The sequence below is a fragment of the Phodopus roborovskii genome, unplaced genomic scaffold (genome assembly GCF_943737965.1).
Source record: "Phodopus roborovskii unplaced genomic scaffold, PHOROB, whole genome shotgun sequence".
In the NCBI taxonomy this organism is placed as follows: Eukaryota; Metazoa; Chordata; class Mammalia; order Rodentia; family Cricetidae; genus Phodopus; species Phodopus roborovskii.
In genome coordinates this window covers 14,451,211-14,472,279 of record NW_026126571.1, presented here as the reverse complement: position 1 = coordinate 14,472,279, position 21,069 = coordinate 14,451,211, and the positions used below count along the sequence as shown (strand labels likewise).

The window sequence follows — 21,069 nt, the reverse complement described above, 5'->3', positions numbered from 1 at the left end:
ATGTATTTATATCAGTAATTACTTAGCAAACTTCTTCCATATAAATGACTGCTTTCTAATACAGAATTAGAATATTTCTACTCCATATGCTCATATCACAATGATTAAGTTTCAACATCAATGAAAAATTACACTCAAGCATTATTTAGTTAAAAAAAAATCTCAGCACACATGGTTCAAGTCATAATATAGCTTCTTCCAAGTGAGAACCCACATTTACATAGCTGTTTTCATTGAGGAAGGACACAAAGATGTCCAGGCAAAGTCAGCCGAAACAATCAGCAGCATCCTTCATCAGGAACATTAGCATTTCAGAAAGCTGTCTTAGTCCCGTGCAACAATTCATCAAGCCTCAATGTCTTCTGGGAGCAACCAACTACATTTCAGCCTGGAAACTGTACAGGGACACAAAGAGTGGTTGGGAAGGCAACTTGGTTCCCAAAGCCTGGGACCTGCCATAACTCTTCTCAATTAAACTTTGTTTGTATTTCACCAACACATAGTGCCTTGAAGCACTACCACACAACCCATCAAGCTTTCACTTTTTGCCAAAAATAGGTCCATTTGCCCTTTACTTTCAATCAGTTCATATGGCTCGTGCATTTTGAGGGGAATAAACTACATTTGAAATTGATATACAGGTTGTGTGGATTTTTTTCTTTATTTTTACCTTAAGATAATCTACATTCAGTTTTATTTTCAGAGTCTTTTCTACCCAGGAAAATACTGACAGTATACTTCAGTGGGGTTAATGTGTTCAGCTAAAGTGCTTTCAAGTATTTTTCTTTTGCTAGAAATAATACATGAAGTTCAAAATTTTATAATATAACAATTATGTTAATAAGTTGGACAGCAGCATCTAAGTTAGATAGCTCTCTCTCTCTGGCACTATTGCCACAATGTGTAACAAGAGGGATCCTTTTGTTATCAGAAACAGGCTCATCAAGCATTTGCTGATCAGTGCAGCGAATGATTCTTTAGGGATGTATGCACCACAGTTAAGCTTTTTGCATTTTTCTTATTGACCATTTTTTAGCATGACTTCAAGAAAGTTTTTTATTCTATTTATTCCTATTCACTATTTTCCTACTAATTTGCCTTCAGAATCTAGGAAAATTTATAGCTGTCAATATGTATTCTTATTTATATATACTAATAAATAGTGCTAAATAATGGCTTGTTAATAAAACTGTGACATTTTAAAAGTTACTCTTCTTTTTCAACTGTAGGAAATGCATCCTCCCAACATATAAAATTCTATTTATAGTTTTCTGAAAATAGCATACTTATTTTTATGAATTAGCATTATGCCTTCAATTTTTAAGAATTAAGAGAATGCAATTTGAAAATAACCATTTAAACTGAAGGTAATTAATTTTTAAAACTGTTTTTAAATGTCACAATAAAAGGTATGTGTTAGTTGGTTCCTTTCAGATTAGTAACTTTCTTTACCCAATGAATTTAGTTCAATTTCAGACTGCAAAAAATAATTGCATTATATAGAAGATTGGTATCAGGATATTAGCAATATTCTGCTGAACATTGAGTGTATTCAATCTGTTTGACATTGAATAGTTAATCATTTTCATAGCCTTGACCATAGAGTGAAAGAAGTCATCTTCAAGATTTTGCCAAAAAATGCATCCTGTCTGTGGAAACAATGGGGACTCTCAGTTGTGGGAAGTCTCAGGCCCAAGTTGGTGCCTGGCTGGAAGCCACCTTGGGGCTGTGGCTTCCCACACTCAGTGTTTTGAGTTTGCTAGGGGATGAGTGTGTTGGATGTAATGGTAATCAGTGAGGTTACTGCAGGAAGCACTTCTTCTGTTCTTTTACATATGTGCATCTGCAACCTAGATACAACAAATGTGAGAAGCATCTTAGATCAGTTGAGGAGGGGAGCAAGGGTTTCAAAGATCTTCCATCTCACCCTAATGGCTCAAAAGAAAGCCAAGATGTTTAGGTAGATGAGACATCATGCTAAAACAGTACTTCTGATGGTGATTGGTTTAGGCACTTCTGGGCATGGGATGATCTATGTAACAGTCTGGTTTTCATACTATGGATTTAGCAATAGTTAGTTTGGTATGCAGTCTCTAGCCTGCTTTATGCTGCATACAGAGGGAAATGAAGATAACAAGTGTGTGTCTTAATGTACTCTCATAGCTTCCTTATCTGTGGTCTGAATAGCAGGGGATTTAGGAAAGAAAGGTTTCTTTAGAGTGTGCTTCGAAACTATCCCTCATAGTTCTTGACAAAAATGTTACTGAATCTGTAGTAATGGGTACTACTTTCTATATTTGTACATCAATGCTATCCAATTTTCATGCATATTTGAAGATACCCACAAGGGATTTAAGGCATTCCCAGAACTGGAGAGACAGATCAGTAGCTAAGAGCACTGGCTGGAAATTTAATTTCCAGCAACCACATGATGGCTTATAACCATCTCCATCTGCAGTTCCAGAGGATCTAATGGCCTCTTCTGATCTCCTTGGGCACTGGGGAAGCACATGGTTTACAAACCTATGCAGGGAAACATCAAAAAGATAAACAAAGCAAAACAACTTTCCCAGAAATTGTTTTCTCTTTAGAATTTAAATTGACATCAATAAGATGTATATGTTTATACAAATAAGAGGGAGGTATTTGATGGACAGACTTTGCTTTGCCATGAAATGCTGCTATTAATTGGTAAACTTTTCTGTGTCTGTAATTCAACAGCATTTTAGACTCCCCAGTTAATGGGGCTAGCAGCAGCCTCTGTCCCCTGGGCCTTGTCAGTATGAAGCCACCTCGGTGTGGGTTGTCAAAACTGTGTTGACTTAATTTGCTTAACTGTGCAAACAGAAACTGGATGCTTCAAACTTAAAATCAACAGTTATCTTTCTCATCCTCCTTCAGTTTTTCCCACTTCTACTGATAGCAGATGTCCCATGCTCAGTTGTATTCCTACTAAGTAGTGTGAGTGACTAGAAGAAAATACTGCTTGGTATTTTCTTTTCAATCATCTGCACATCTGGATAGATATATTTACCTCCAAAAAATACCAGTATCAACCTCTACAGAAAGACTTGATATTAAATGAAGAATTGTTACTATTTATGCTAAATGTCCTGAGCTGTAACTGCACGGAGCAAAGTGAGAGGTAAAATTATTATACAGTGTGTGACTTTTCAAAACACAGAGATAAGCATCCATGATACATATAAGCTCCTAAATCCTTCTTTTTCAAATTAATTATTTGAGTATCATACATTGAATTTTGATCATATTCATTCCCTTCCCCAAACTTCTTAAACCCATTCCGTACTCATTTGTGTTCTCAGTTTTTGGTTTTGTTTTGTTTTTCACTGTTGAGTCCAGTTACGGCTGCTGTATATACTCTTGAATGTGTGGCCATCCATTAGAGAGAGTTCCACCTAACTGGGGACAACCCTTGAACAAAACTTGAATCCTCCTAAAGCCTAGCAATGAACAACTTTTCAGATAGTTATGGGGTTTCCTGACATCTGCCCTGTCAATTTTGACATTACTTCTGGTTTGGGCTTGCATAGGTCTTGATGGTGCTGACACTGCTGTCCGTGAGTTCCTTTTATTCATGATGAAAATACTTATTTCCTGGAAGTTAGTCACCACCTTTGGCTCTTAAAATCATTCTGCCTCATCTTTCTCCGTTTCCCCCTGATCTTTGTGAGACGGGGCTGTGATATAGCTGCTGATGCCTCATTTAAGTGTGAGTACTCCATAGTGCCTTATTCTTGGTACCATGTCTAGTTCCTGTGTCAATTGACAAAAGAAACAGTATCTGGTGAGGTTTGAGAGAGACACTAATCTGTGGATATAACAATAAGTCAAGAGGAGTTGGTTTAATTCTTTCTCCCTTTAGCAGAGTAATAGCAATAACTTCTTTGCCTAAATCTATGGCCTTTCTATCCATAGGTTCTGGGCACTTACAACTGTTCCAGACACTGACTCCATATTATGAAGCAGAGTTTAAATACAATCAGAAAGTGGTTGGTCACTCCCATCACTTTCATGCCATTTTTGCACCAGTGGGCATTGCCTGCCAGGATGGTTTTATTTTCACAGGGATCTCAACTTAGTAAGACTGATGCTTACTTTTGACTCATTATAACATGAATAGCACCTCTTAGCATCCCATTTTCTTCTCTGACACATTCAGGGTTTCAGAACTTATTTTGAGATCCTTGATACATTTAAAGTTGAATTGTATGTGGAGTGAAAGATAAGGATCTACTTTCAGTCTTCACGTACCCATCCAGCTTGACCAGTGGCATCTGTGAAAGATGCTGCCTTTTCTCCAATATACATTATTGGTCTCACTTCAAAAATAATGGCTATATGAAAAATCAAAATTCAATAACATACTGAATTAAATGGGCCTGTCACATACCTACAGAACATTCCAATAAAGAATACATATTCTTCTCTGTAGCCCATGGAACTTCCTGTAAGTTGTATTATTTAATAGAACACAGGGGAAATTCCAAAAAAATAGAGTAGGAAAATCAAAATCACATTTTGCATTCCATTTGGCAATATTGAATAAAGCTACATAACAACAGCAATAGAAACCACAGAAATTACATAAGTCCACAACAACTACAGAATGACAATTGAGTCAAAGAATAAATCCAGAAGGAAATTTTAAAATTCCTACAACTGAATGATAGTGAAAATATATAAAGGCAGTTCTAAAAGTAAAGTTTGTAACATTATGTACCTATATCAACATATTCCAGAGATCTCAAATTAATGAATTAGTGATATGCCTGAAGGTCTTAAGAGACAAACAAGACCTCTCAGAATGTTAGGCTTGAAGGAATTTTCAAAGCAATTAAACAGAAAGAGAAAAATAAACACAAGTGATCAATGAAATGAAGATTTGGCTCTTTGAAAAGTTTAATGGGATCTACAATCTCTAGATATTACTATACAACACTAAGAAAAATATTCTGCACCATTAACTTTAATACTTTATAGTTTTCACTTTAATCTTCACACTCAAACTTAAGAGATTACTCTAAAGGGCAAGGACATTTAGGTAATTACAGAGTTGATTCACTGTATTGCATTCTGCACAGAAGCAAACATGGACTTCTTTTTACACAGTATATTTTTTTCTTATTCATATAAGTGGACAATTTCAACATCAGCACTGTTTGTTCATATTTAATTTAAAAGCACCCGTGTGTACATATATATATATATATATATATATATATATATATATATATGAACTTGGAGGCCAGAAGACAGCTCTGAGTACCATTCTTTGGGCATCATTAAGTATGCTAGGAACTCAGCAAGTCCCAGAGATCCAGCTGTTTTGGCCTCTCTTGCCCTGAGATTACAAGAATGTACCACCATACCTGAAGTTTTCATGAGTGGCGGCCATGGAAAAAGTGGTGATTAGTAGGTGACACATACACTTAGGTTCTGAATTGTCTCTCAAGGCCATAAAGAAGTCATCTTTGACTTGATATTGTTCTAAATTATATTATCCTTATCTTTAAAAGTACAGAACAAAATTCTACATATTTACTAACAAAACAATTTGCTTGGAAGGATTTTATCCTTATTCTGCTGATCCTGTTGAGCATATTGCTTGTTTTGGTGTACAGTTCCTAAACCCTACAAGGATGGGGTTATTCTGCTTCAAGCCCTTTTAGCTTGTAGCAGTCACAGGTGGCTTTTGCCCATCTTTATACTTTGATGAATAAAAGCTTTCTTTTTGACTGAAGAAATTTAAAATTAAAAATTCAACTTGTGAAAAGACTTTAGAATTATGCTTTCTCATTTTGTGTCAAATTAAAAAAGATTGGCATCAAGATGTACTTGTTTGGAGCTAGCTTTTTGGAGCCTGGTCCCTGTGGTGGGTTGCCATGCTTAGCCTAATGTAGAGGCAGGGTGCTTGGTCCTGCTTCAACTTAATGTTCTAGGCTTTGTTGACTCCTCCATGGGAAGCCTTATCCTTTGAGAGGTGTTGATGGGGGTTGGGCTTCAGGGGAAGGTTACAGGATGCAGGAGGAGGAATGAAAGGAAGAACTGTGGTTGGAATGTAAAGTGAAATTTTGAAAAAGGTGTACATGTTTGCACTCAAATAGGATAACTAATATTATAGACAGAATGTTTTTCTATTTCTGAATACAGTGGGGACTTTGATGGATATCAGGGGAGGATGATACTCAAAATATGCTTACTTGGTAATACAGTAATTATTTGATATTTTACTCAGGATAACCAGTGTGCAATTAATTTCTCCAAAATGACTGGGAATTTTATTTTCCTCCCATCTTAAATTTTCACCAATATATTTGCATTTGCCAAGGATAAATTGCCTGACTTTGAGAAAAACACAAGCTTCTTATTACTACTAAAAAAATCAGGGTGAAAATAATAACTTCTTATATAATTACTTTTCCTCTTTCAGAATAAATATAATTCAATTTATATAGTTTTCATGTATGAACCAATGAAAGCTTTGCTGTAAGCGTATCTCTTTCAAACATTTTATAATTTCTAAGCGAGTCTACTTATATGATCTCCATTTTCTAGATGAATAAACTGAGACTGGCAGATGTTATGGAGGGTGGTTTCTTTCAATGCAAGATTAATATTTTACACATGGATTCCATACTACAGAATCTAAGTATGTTTGTTTAATTAGACTCACTTCTACTTAGTGTCCTATAATATGAGAATATTAAATCCTCTAAATAGTGCGTTTATACTTAATAGAAAATATATACTGTATATTAATTATTAAATACACTTTATACTTTAATACATTATTTACACGTATTATTACTTTTAATACATTATTAATACATTAATAACATTATAAGGTGGAGGATGGAGTTCAGTTTGCCGAATATTTTACCTATTATGCACTAAGCCTGGGTTCAGACCTGCATGTGGGAGATTAGCTCAGGAAAATTAGAGGTATATAGTCACCCTCTGCTATACATTAAAATTTGAGGCCATTATGGGCTATATGATACTGTGTTTTCCAAAAAGGAAGTAAAGAAAAAGTTATCAGAATATTACACGAAAAAGCAATACAGGCAGTAATATAAACAATAATACAAACAATATTTTTTCTATGTCATTTCCCCCAAGCATTTACTTTTTGTTTTGAAATATTAGAGTAAGATGCCATCTTGGTGCTTTGAGCTTTACACATGAATACTAATACAAGAGTTTTATAGAAATAGAATACTGTTTTCCAGAAATAAGATTATTTTGTATCAGCACTCACTAGCTATTTGCCAAATACAGAGCCCCAGATTCTACAGATTATACAATTTGTCACCATACATAACCCCCTGTTCCTACATGTTTCCTTGCAAGTCAGGCTTCTTCACTAATAGACAAACACAAAGAACAGAGTAGGTGACATCACAGAGATGAATAAAGTAGAACACACCCAGTGGGTGACTCATGACTGCATTACCCTAAACTTACTGCTCTCTTATTTTTTATGAGCATGACACATTTGTCACATTCAAATATTTAATTGAAATGAAATGATTCTCTCACATTCTTGAGTCCTTGGTGTCACTCTGCTGAATATATCAGCACATATTTAAAGATATTTCATGCTAGTGATCCAGTGAAATTTGTTTTTAGTGTGGTTATCAATAATTTAATTTTTCTATAGTGAATAAATTGAGGAATAAGCTAAGTTCATTTTGTTCTCAGGCAAGTTTTAATAAATAATAAATAATATATCACTAAAGCATTCTTCATAGATGCCTCTGTTTTGTGTGTTCACATGATGGGAGTGGCATGGAAGATGCATCATCCTTCTTTTATAAGAGTGATGGGGTCATCTCATTAAGTGCCAAACTCTTTCATAAATTAACAATTTCCAAAAGGCCCTACTACTCTCAACATGCAAATTCAATGCAGACATATACATTATAAGGAATACTTCTGTTCAGACTATAGTTGATGTCTTTCATCTCCGATATAAAGAACAAGTCTGTTTTCTCTATTTCCTTTCTTGAAGAATATTCGGGAATGTACAAGAATGACCCCAGCTAAGACTCCAAGCAACAGAGGAGAGGTTGTCTGAACAGGCCTTCTCTTTAATCAGATTAGTGACTACAACCCTAATTGTTATCATAGAACCCACATCTAGTAACTGGTAGGGGCAGATGCAGTGGCCCAGAAAGAAGCACTAGGCTGAGCTCCTACAGTTCAGAAGAGAAAGAAGATGGATCATATGAACAAGGGGGTCAAGATCATGATGGGGAAAACCACAGAGACAGATGCCCTGAGCTAATGGGAGCTCACTGATGCTGGACTAACATCTAGAGAAACTGCATTGGACCAAACTGGGTCTTCTGAATGTGGGTGACAGTTATGTGGCCTGATCTGTTTGGGGTGTCCCTGGAAGTGGAACCAGGACCTATCCCAGGTGCATGAACTGGCTTTATGGAGCCCATTCCCTATGGTGGGATACCTTGTTCAGCCTTAATACAGGGGAAAGGGCTTGGCCCTGCCTCAACTTGGTGTATTGGACTTTGTTGACTCCCCAAGAAAGGTTATACCTCCTCTGAGGAGTGGAGGGGGACAGGAGAAGGGGAGGGAGGGGGAACTGGGGTTGGTGTGTAAAATGAAAAATAAGATTGTTTAGATAATAAAAATAATTTCTCTTTAGTTCCTTCCTCTATGTGTGCTTTTTCTATTCTTTCACGCTGACCAAAATCACACTCCTTTCAAAATACATCTTAGGTATTCACTCAGCAAAGCTCCTGAAAGCATAGCCCATTGATTTGAAAGTGGTACTGCTTTAGTCACCATCCTCATAGCTGGGACTACCTCCCTGACATAAATGAAGAGAGGATGTATTTTGCCTCAAAAATTCAGAAGCTTAAGCTTGTGTTTCCTTGACTCTATGTGCTTGGGCAGGATATAGCAACAGAAGTATGGCACAGGAGATTCTCTAGATCCTGGCAGACTAGAAATGGAATGTAACAAGGCTCCTGAGGACCAGAGAAGACCTTCAGTGTGCATTCTCGGTGACTAATTCCTTACTCTTGGATACAGAGTGGATTCCAGAACCTACCAGGATAACATCACAGAACATTCAACACTTCAGGTTTTAGGGGATGTTTCACTTTCAAACTGAGGGTTACTCTTTTGCCACACCTAATAGACAATGTTCTTCTTCAAGGTTTCCACAGGCAATTCAGTCCACATTAATGTGAATTACACAACATGTGGCCTCCTTTAATGCATTTAATATTTATATATTGGGATACTTGTTCTTGTAAGTAAATATATGTGTTTACTTGATTAGAGTGTGGTGAGCTGGACATTCAATGAAGCTATGGCCACCTAGGGCAGGTGGGCACATTCATCACACTACGCCTTTAATAGTTGATTGGACAACGGAATCTAAACTACAACCATGTGGCTCAAGCTGTAGTTCAGGTGCCTTGGATAAAGGAGTAAAACCAAATGAATAATGAGGACCTGAATTAAAATACAACTTTACCTTGAAAAAAAATGTACTGTCAGAAAATTATTGTGATTTGTGTCTAGTAAAGTAGTCACGGTTTACTCCACAGGTGTCTGAGGTACTGAACTGAAATTGAGAAAATGTCGAGATGAAGCTTCACAAATGATGAAAATATACAGTAATCATATTAGTGCGTCTGACTCTTATTTAAACCACGTTCATACCATTTCAGCAAGCATTCCCAGTGGTGTGTCACAGCAGATGCTGCCAAGTGTAATACATGAAACGTCTCATGGAAACCGCAGGAAAAGGAGTGCTATCAGGCTATCCGGAGAAGTATTTATTCTAGGGATTGTGCCACATGAAACCCAACCGCTTTCTCGGAGTCCTGTCTCTAAAACAGCAGAAGAAAAGTCATAGTAATAAGAATATTTGAACTTTATTATTTTTCTGTTCTGGGTAGTGGTAAATGGGAGTGGAAGAGTTGTACACTTGTGGAATTTACACAATGACCTTGAAAGGGGAGTACAGGTGCTATGATCATTAGGCTCCTTGATGCTGTTTCTTCGCTGGTGGCAATGGGTGTGTGAGCCTGTGTTTGGATTTTCTACCTTCCTTGGAAAGAAATACTATTTGTGCACTTTGAATTGAATTGCAACTTAAGAATATTAGTATCAAAGATTTCAATATATATGTATGTATGTATGTATATATGTGTGTGTGTGTCCTTTTAATAACTTACACAATGTAGTTTACAGTTCACATGGAAGAAAAAGGAGGCACATGACATGCTGAGCAGCAATCTTCTGAACAACTCATCTCAGATTTCATGCTATAATTTTCAGGAACTGGCTCCCTTTGCTTCCTAATTGGTGTCAGCAAAGGTCAAACTAACTGATCAGTAGCGTTCCTCCACTGATGTTACAAAAGAACATAGACCTTCATCCTTAGAGAGCAAAGTTCTTTTTAAACTGTGACATTAGCGAAAGTATAATTTGGAAACAGATGTCCAATGACAAAAAAAAAAAAAAAAAAAAAAAAAAAAAGGAATAAATTCAACCTGACCTGTGGCTGTGAAAGTGGTAATCGATTACTGAATGGCGAGTGTAATCTTACTTATACTGCTAATATAACTCCAACAAGGTAAAGGAATGAATTAAACACTGAGAACGAAGATTAAAATTACCTTACAATGAACTGAAGTAAATTTACTACATTACAACAGTCATGAGGTTGAATAGTTACCATCAAATTCTTTGAAATGGAATGGATATTTTAGGAGCTTTTAAAACAAATAACCAGCCAAACAAAAAAAAAATCCCTATGCCTATTTCAAGGTCCCATAAAATATATATTATTAAATGAGTGATTTTAATCAAATAAAACTGCAGGCATTTAAAAAAAATTAGTGCTTACAGGGTTGGAGAGATGGCTCAGCAGTTAAAGGCTAGGCTCACAACCAAAAACATAAAATGACTTCTTTATCAACTGCAACTAAGAAAGCTTCCAAGAAGCACAGAGTATGCAACAATGACTCTGGTGCTTCAGTGCACTGTCAACTATATGGAACTGACATTTTAAGACATATGCATTAGGTCTTCTGTACACCAGGCACATATAACAGGGAAAGCAGGTCTCCCCATGTAGTGTACATATGCTAATCCTAAAGTGCCCAGGGAATACGAAGCAGCAGCTTGCTGTGAATGGATTCTTCTCACCTCCTTCCCCTGGAAGTGAACACTACTGGGTCATCAGAAAACCTGATGTAAGATAAGGCACAACAGCAGGCTCCTCAAGGTGGCGCAGTGGCGCCTTGGCGAGACTCTAGAGGGAATATGGAAACTGAGGAGGAAACAGACCCCAGATGAAGAACATTTAACATACTGAGTCCACGCTGAAATATACACTGGAACAATTTGAAGCATAAGAAGAAAACGAAGAGAACTGGTAGCAGGATAGGCTGTTTTCTCTACTCAAGTGTATTATTTCTGTGGGCGGAGTGAATCAGTGTGGAGCCAAGCAATACTTTATGGCTAGGAGACTGCCCAGTAAGCCTGACTCAGCTCCTCCTGACCTGATCTTCTATCCAACAGAGGAAGTAAATATTTAGCAGAAAGCACTGCAAATCAGTGTACTTGATATGAATAAAAGGAAGAAATGAAGGGAAAAATGATTTTAAAATTTTATTTAAATAGGAACGATCTTATTTTATTTATCAATCCCAGTTCCGTCTGCCTCCCATCCTCCCATGTTTTCACCGACCCCCATCTCATTCCTCTTCTGCTCCATAGAAAGGGTGAGGTCTTCTATTGGGGATCATCAAAGTCTATCACATCATTTGGGGCAGGCCTTAGACCCACCCCAATCTGTCTAGGTTGACAGAGTATCCCTCGATGGGGAGCGGGCTCCCGATGTTCATTCATACATTAGGTATAAATGCTGTTCCATCTCCAGGGCCCCATAGACTGCCCAGGACTGTCATGCATGTGCAGAGGGCCTGGTTCTGACCTATACTGGTTTCCAAGCTGTCAGTCTGGGGTCCATGACCTCCCCCTTGTTCAGATCAGCTGTTTCTGAGGGTTTTCCCAGCATGGTCTTAATCCCTGTGCTCATCACTACAACCTCTCTACAACTGGATCACAGGAATGGAGCTCAGTGCTTAGTAGTGGATCTCAGATTCTGTTTCCATCAGCAACGAGAAGAAAGCTCTATGATGGCATATAAGGTAGCCATCAGTATCATTATAGGGGAAGGAAATTTAAGATAGCCTCTCCCCTATTGCTTATATTCTTAGTTGGGGTTATCCTAATATAACTCTGGAAATTTCCCTAGTGCCAGATTTCTCTTTACACCTATACTGGCTCCCTCTATTAATGTATCTTTTTTTCTGGCTCTCTTCTATTCTTTCCCCCGACTCAATCTTCCTGGTCCCTCATGTCTTCCTCCCCTCTTGTCTTCTCCCCTTCTCTTTCCACTAACCACCCCTGTAGTGGGATATTCACTTTGTTTCCTTCTGTGGCACTGACCACATCCATTGGTGGGTGGAGCCAGGGGCAGAAGTGACCTGAGGAACTAGGTTGGAGAGCGCTCTCTTGCTAGCTGCAGGGGGTCAGGAGGACATCCAGAGGAATTCTTGGAAGCAGGAAACTGTTGGTGTTCACCTGTCTATATTGTGAGTTATTTCTCCCTGAATAAACATCTGTTCAGCCTAATTGTTTATCCTGATCCTTATTAAACGGCGATACCCCCATCCGTGTTCCCAGTTTCTCAGGAGATCTTGTCTATTTCTCCTTCTGTGGGGGACTATGTATGTCTCTCTTAGGGTCCTCCTTGTTTCCTAACATCTCTGGAGGTATGGATTATAGACAGGTGATCCTTTGTTCTATGTCTAAAATCCATACATGAGTGAGTACATACCATGTTCCTCTTTTTGTGACTGGGTTACCTCACTCATGATGGTTTCTTCTAGTTCCATCCATTTGCCTGCAAATTTTAAGATTCCATTGTTATTTTCTGCTATGTAAGACTCCATTGTGTAAATGCACCACACTTTCTCTATCCATTCTTCAATTGAGGAGCATCTAGTTAGCTTCCAAGTTTGGGCTATTATAAGCTGCTATGGACATAGTTGAACTGTTGCCCTTATTGTATGAATGTGCATCCTTTGGGTATACCTAAGAATGGAATTGTTGGATCTTGAGGTAGATCGATTCCCATTTTTGTGAGAAACTGTTATACTAATTTCCAATGTTACTGTACAAGTTTGCACTCCCACCAGCAGTAGAAGAATGTTCCCCTTTCTCCACATCCTCTGCAGCATAAACTGTCATTGGTGTATTTGATTTTAGCTATTCTGACAGGTTCAAGATGCTATCTCACATCTTAATTTGCATTTCCCTGATGGCTAAAGATGTTGAGCACTTCTTAAGCATTTTTTAGTTTAGACTCCTCTAGTGAGAATTCTCTATTTAGTTGGATTGTTTGGTAGTTAGGTAACTAGCTTCTTGAGTTCTTTGTATATTTTGGAGATCAGCCTTCTGTCAGATGTGGGGTTGGTAAAAATCTTTTCCCATTCTGTGGGCTGCTATTTTGTCTTGTTGACTGTGTCCTTTGCCTTACAGAAGCTTCTCAGTTCCAGCAGGTTCCATTTATTATTTGTTGATCTCAGTGTCTGTGCTACCCTTGAATGAATTGGTACAGGAGATAGCTTCCTGAACACAAAACCAGTAGTATAGACACTGAGATTTTTAAATTTCATAACTGAGCTGGAGAAGTTTTTCAGTTGTTAAGAGCATTTGCAGTCCTTTTCAGGGGTGGGGGAAGGGCCTGATTTCCAGAACCCACATGATAACTCACAACTGTCTTTAACTCTAGTCCAAGGGGATCTGGTGCTATCTGGCTTCCATAGGAACCATGTATTCTCACAGTACACATACATGCTTGCAGGCAAAACTCTCACCTACAAAAATTGAATTAAAATAATTTTTCAAGCACTAAACAGAAGAACATTTATAGGAATTAAGTCAAACTAATTTCAAACCCATCTAAAGAAAGGAAATTGGGAAGATCGGAATGGAAATCAATGAAGCAGAACAAAAAAGTAAAACAGAAAATCAATGAAACCATAAGTGGTCTCTGTGAGAAAATTGATAAATTGCTAAACAATTAGCCAAATCGATCAGAAGCAAAGTGTTATGTAAATTGCCAGAGAGAATGCAATAGACCCCTTTATGTTAACAAACTCAACAAAGACTTCTTTGAAATATACAGTCTGCCAAAACTCACCCAGGGGAAACAGACTGACTACACCATAACTACCTTTCAAGGGAAAATGTGTAGTTCTAAACTCTAGATGCAAAAGGTTTCACTGGTAGATTCTAGCTAACATTTAGTAAAGATGTGGCCATAAGTACACATATACACTAACACACACACAGACACACACACACACACACACACACACACACACACACACTTCTAGAAACTTGAGAAAATATGTGACTACATTCTACTATTTACTGAGACATGTGGCATCCCTGCAAGGACAGCTTAACATTTGGAAGATAATTAATTAAATAATCATTAATGCCAAACTAAAACCAAAAATGTAGCTATATTAATAGTTGCATGAAAATATTTTGATGAAATTAAACATTATTTTTTTTTAACAACATGAAATCCACAGAACTTGCAAACATGAAAGCTAGTGAATGTGCAATTAAGCTCAGGATAGAAGAAAAACAAGTTCTTCTGTTTTAAAAATGAAAATTAGGAATTGAAATTGCCATTGGAAATCATGTATGAATGTATAAGATACCTTGTTGTACATTTAAAAAATAAAATTTAAGCTCTACACCATAAACACTGCTAGATATTGGTTGAAATTTCTTTTAAGATAAAAATAAGTGTAGATGTTTTTGTTTTAACTTTTAAAATGTCAAACTATTTACTTACATGAACTACTGAGTTAGTAATATGGAACAGATATTACATCATAGCAGTGCAGTGTGCAATGTGATAGGAAGCCGTGATTGGAATGCACAGGTATATATAGATGGTGCCAGGCCCATGAGAAATTCATATATCATGGGAATGTGGGCTGTTTGCAACCAATTGACAGTTACTTGGTTTTGGTTTTAAAGTAGGTTTAGATTTACACAGAGAGTACCCTGTGTTATTCACCCAGGTTCCTATAATTCTGATTTCTACACAGCTATATTTAAATTATGGTGAGCAGTCCATTAACATGGAGCATACTGTTAGCTAAATTATATTGTTCACAGTTCATTAACTTTTTATTTATAATTTTTGTTCTCCCCCTAGTCCTGCTGGGGTACCTCGTTTTGTCTATCATTTCTCCTTAGTCTTCTTCAGTTGCAATAGTGTCTCCATCTTTTGTTGAAGACCTTTAAAAAAATTGTGATGGTATAATTGTGTAGGTGGGGAGTAAGCTGGGAAATGTGCAATCACACTAGCTTGGTGAGTTTTATCAGGATCATTAATAGTTGTGTGTATTGAATAAGTAACAGAAAGACATATCAAGCAGAGAACAGTTTTAAATACAATTATCAGATAGTGTTAAGCACATTCATTTGGAAAGGTGCCGTGTGTGTGTGTGTGTGTGTGTGTGTGTGTGTATTTGTTTGAAAGATGGCAGTAAAAGTGCCTTTGTTTTGGTAGTGTTACTGTAGAAAGATGGCAGTTATTAAGAAAACTAAAGGGACTGGTTACTAGTTATTCTGTTTTCTGTGTCTGCAGACTTAAACACATTGATGATTTTTGTCTGTACCTCTCAGCTGCAAGTGTTTCAGGCCTTCAACACAATGACTGATTTTGTGGAGCTGGTGGCTGAACACAGGGCTTTATACTTGCTAAACCAATACTCTATTAACCTAGATATGCTACTCGCTCTAATGCATGTACCCTTCAAGGATAATTTTCTTTATATGTAATATAATTTGTTTAAACATACTACTATATATTTTAAAGTCTCCAAACCAAAAAAGAAAAAAAAGAAAAAAAAAGAAGCCCAAGGCCAGATGGCTTCAGTGCAGAATTCTACTAGATTTTTAAAGAAGACCTAATAGCAAAACTCCTCAAATTCTTCCATCCAATAGAAGCAGAAAAGTCATTGTCAAACTCCTTTTTACGAGGCTACAGTTACCTTGGTACCCAAGCCAACATAACACCAGTAAAATAATTCTAAATTTAAGACATTTACTATTATAAAGAATATCAATTTTATTCTCCTACATTTTAGACATATATATATAGACATATATATATATATATATATATATATATATATATATATATATGTCTGTATGTGTATTTAACTATTCAGAGGTTCCCATGTTCAGATGTAAGTACACATGCATGAAAATACATGTAGAGCCAGAGGCTGTTGTCAGGTATCGTGCTTTAAGGCACTCATTCTTATTTTCTAGGCATGCTCTCCCACTGGAACCAGAGCTCACAGCTTTGGCTAATGTATCTAGCCTACCTGTCTTGGAGATCCTGTCTTTGCTTCCTAAGTGGGCAGACCTCCATGCCCACTCAGCTTTTTTGTGGAGCAGTAGTTCTAACCTCTGGTCCTCATAAGTGACTGGCAAGTGTTTTATCCAATAAGCATCTCTCTTTTACCTAATTTGTTTTTTATTATTTCATGAGACAAAAGTTGTATAACAAAAAATGTTTTATTACATGTATATATTCTGTACTTGCTTGAATCAGGATAAATATTGCATGCTCAACAGGTAGACTTTTTCATGGTAAAAACATGCAAAATCCATTCTTAGAGCTTTTAAAAATAGGAAGATCAATACTTATAATTTCTACAACATGATGGCTAAAGTTTCAAAGTTAGAGGTGCAATCCAATGAACTATACCATTCTTACCAAAAATCATGTTTAATCCTCATAGTTTGTTAGTTGGAACTATGAAGATACAGATAGATTTTAAACAAAGATAAGTTTTTCCATGAATCTGGCTCTTAGATTCTATTGCTGCATCTTCTGCCAGCTGAGGATCTGTTATGAATGTAGGGCAGGGAGAGTTTTGCTCGAGACAAGCTGATCCCTTCTAACTCTGCTTTCTAAATAGTGTGAGGTATAATGCTAAGGAGACAAGAAGATGACCACTTACACAGTATTGAAACATCTGAAGACCTGTATAAGTTGTCACAGATTTTATTTACAAAAATATTAAAGCAAATGGGTGAAACTCTAATATTTGCCTAGACTACTACCCCTACCTATGCACTCAATATACTTATTGCCTTTAAAAGCCAAAACAAAAAAGAAACCTTAAAGACACTCTTCTCATACATAATAGAAAAAAGATAAAAATTATTTATGTAAGTTCTCCTTTAAATTATTTATAGACACGTTTTATAACTTTTAGTTAAAACTAGATGTAAGTCAATATGAATGGATAAATTTGTTTCTTCACTTTAACTGTGAATTTATTGTGCATTTTTAATAACTGTAATTTTTTTTAATGTTACATACCCTGGGTTTTGAACAAACATTTTGAGATATTGTTTGTGTATTGGAAATCAAAGTAAAATTTTATATGTGGAACTCAGTCAAACCTTCTCCTTTATAGTTTAATGCAGTCTTGCTAATGAAACTATAGTGAATGTCTATTCAGTACAAGAAGATAAAAGCACCTGAAGAAAAAACACCACCCATAAATAATATGATTTTATTAAAAGGACAGCAACAGAAAGCTATGCTTTTAGTAGCTAAAGATTATTGACCAAAGAATATAGTAGTAAGGAATCCTAAAGTTTAGTCTCATATTGGATTAGTCTGCTTTTGATGCCCTAAAGAAATTAAAGCAGTGTGTAGTTGATAAAACAGACAGTTATTTTTTATAATTCTGGAAGCTGAGCAGTTCAAAAAAGTTGCTGACATGGAAGAAGGTCTTCCTAACTCGTCATCTTATAGGAAAGGAATGCAGAGAAAGCCGGAGGACAAGAGAAAGGCCAGATGCACCATACACGTTCTTTTAGAAGGGCCCATTTTTAACTTTCCGCCATTTCTGAAGATAGTATCCCATGACACTAATGGATCCTATTAGGTACCACCCCCAACAATACTGCATTGGGGATCAAGTTTTGACATGCTTCATACATCTTATTTTAACAATATCTTACCCAATAAAGAAAAGAAGACTCCAGGTACATAGCTTTAGAAATGGAAATGATAGTGTGTATGTGAATACCATTTAACTTGAATTTATAGAATTACACAGCCAGCTTCACTCCCATAACTGCATAATGCTCAAGTGGTAAAATGTTGCTAATTGCAAATTCTGTTATAAATATAATTTTCAAAGAAGGTGTGCTTTTTCAGCAATTAGAGCATGCTGTGAACATCTCTGATGTAAAATCTCAGACAGATGGAGTTACAAACCAGCAAACTGTTACATATGATCTGAGTGGAATGATGTGGAGGGTACGTGGGCATATACATATAAATCACAGAGCTTGAAATATTAGTGAAAAGAATATGCCACTGAGAACTCCTTGCCTTGAATGGAAGACACACAGTGGCCCCTCTGATCTTCCTAACCTACTTCCCACCCTCTCCCTCATGTGCTGATAATCACATCCTGTGAAAACAAGATAATGATCCAGTGCTTTCACTTTCAAGATTTGAAGTTCCAGCTAAACATGAGCTGTCTCTGCTTCTGATGCAACTCTATGTGTTTCTACTCTCTCCCCAGCCACCATGAGTAATGGGCTTTACAGTAGCCTTCATCTAGGACAAGCAGACTAAAATCAAGGCAGACCAATTAGATTCTTCTCTGTTCCAACCAACATTTTCTATTGCTGATCAGTTTCATGGTCCTGGCTAGGTTGCCTCTGAGCCACAGTATTTCATGTATCTGGGTGGAACTATGGAACTGTGTCTTAGGGTCAACGAGTTATACTCTACCTGTGCAGATAACATTTTTCTTCTGTGATGGCTGTTTTTTGTCAACATAAATTAATCACCAAAGAAAAGAATACCACAAATAATTGCTTCCATCAGATTGAAATTCGGGCATGACTGAGGGATATTTATTGATTGGTTTGAGAGGGCCCAATCCACTGTGGGAGGTACCACTCCTAGGCCCCGACCTGGGTTTTATAGGAAAGTGATGGAGGGCAAGCCAGTAAGTGGTGCCTCTTTGTGGTTTCTGCTTCAATCTTTGAGTTCCCGCCTTGCTGTCCTATGATGTTGGAATGGAACCTGCAAGTGAAATGAATTTTCCTCCAAGTCCCTCTTAGGTTGTATTTCTTAAAGCAACATAAAGGCAAATTAGAAGAACCTCTTTTTCTGATTCCTGACAATGGACAATAGACAATAGACAAACTCTGTAGAGTGTTTCCCTCTGTTCAAATGAAAAACCATCTTGTTTGTTTCCTATGGTTGAAGGAAGAATCTTAGGCAAACATTTAGACCCCGGATCTTCTAATTCCCCACACACACACTTAAAGGGGATGACATATGTAATTATATTTTAAAAACTGTACGCTTTATAAAGTTGGAAAGTTTGTAAGAGAGAAAAAAATATGTTACTCAGGCTGTAACTCTCTAGCTCATCTTTCCCTGTTAAAAACTTCACAAAATGGTGTGTGTGTGTGTGTGTGTGTGTGTGTATTGTGTGTGTGTGTGTGTTTGTGTGTGTGTTTGTGTGTTTCTTGATGAGTCTTAGAGTCTTTTCTAGCATGTCACCTACAAGGCCCACCAGGTACAGCTGCTTTCCATTATTGGACTGAATGATCTCTAAATTATAATTTCAACATGGTGGTTTTGATTTCTAAATGGTTTGCTTGTTCTTATTTTATCATGTGTAAGTATTTCAGTTATCATTGCCAATATTAGCAATAGGATGTTTATATGATGCAAAAACCTTAAAATAATCTATAAGTAAATTATATATTATATATGGGACAATAAAATAATAACAAAATGGGGGCCAAGAGTAGCAACACAAAGATATAATGTCATCATTTGGGAGATAGAAGCAGGAGGATTAGAAGTTCAAGTTCATCTTCTCCTACATAGCAAGTTCAAAACCATCATTGTTTTCTTAAAGGCAGACTAAACAAAGAATTTATGTACACAGTAGGCTAGCTGAATTAAGTCTGAAGTGACTAAGCTCTGAGGTCCTACAAAAGTTCCAGTTTCAAATGCAATAGATTGTTTCAGAATATTTCACCACAACAGAGAGCAAAACAAAGCAAACAATAAATATAAAGGACGGCATAACAATACACAGGCCAACAAAAAAATGGAGTTCATGTTTGTGTGGGTATGTGCATTTTGTTTCACTTTGTTTCATTTTGTTTCACTTTCATTTTTCATCCTACTGGGTTCTTTTGTTTACTTGTTTTGGTTTCAATTTTGGGTTGTTTGGATTTGTGTTCTGAGAGGGAGAGAGCATAAAGTTGGGTGTGTAAGAAGTGAAGAAGATCTGGGAGGAATTGGGGGAGGGGAAATAATATGGTAGAAATATAAGAGAAAAAATAAATAATTAAATAAAAAGACAGATTCAAAAAAGAAGAGAGCCGGTGCACGACTTTCATACCAGCACTCCGGAGGCAGAGGCAGGCATATTTCTGTGGGTTCAAGATCAGCCCGGTCTACAGAGCTAATTCCAGGACAGGCTCCAATACAGAGAAACCTTGTCTTGAAAAAAACAAAAAAAGAAGAAAGAAGGAGGAGGAGGAAGAAGAGGAAGAAGAAGGAGGAGGAGGAGGAGGAGGCAGGGTGAGGAAGCCATGTGGAACAAGCCAGTTGGCAGTGTTCCTGGATGACTTCTTCTTCAATTTCGAGTCCTGGCTACAAGTTACTGCCTTGAGCTCCTGCCGGATATTCCTCATTACTAAACTGTGGTGTATAAGCATACGATGAAATAAATTCTTTATGCAAACAAGACATGCAGTAACAAATTTTGCAGCTGTGTTATTAAAATGTAACTTTGCAAATTTGTGTTTCTAAAGACTAAAACAGTTTTCTTATAGTAAATACAGGATAAAGTATAATACATAAACTGAAATTTTTGTTCAAAAGTTAGAACT

At 36.8% G+C, this 21,069-nt stretch overlaps 1 protein-coding gene across 1 annotated transcript in view; it reads left to right on the top strand.

Annotated features, from left to right (window-relative positions):
* Positions 1 to 21,069, top strand: part of Grid2 (glutamate ionotropic receptor delta type subunit 2) — a 1,241,117-nt gene that overhangs the window by 572,881 nt on the left and 647,167 nt on the right. The window lies entirely within an intron of this gene.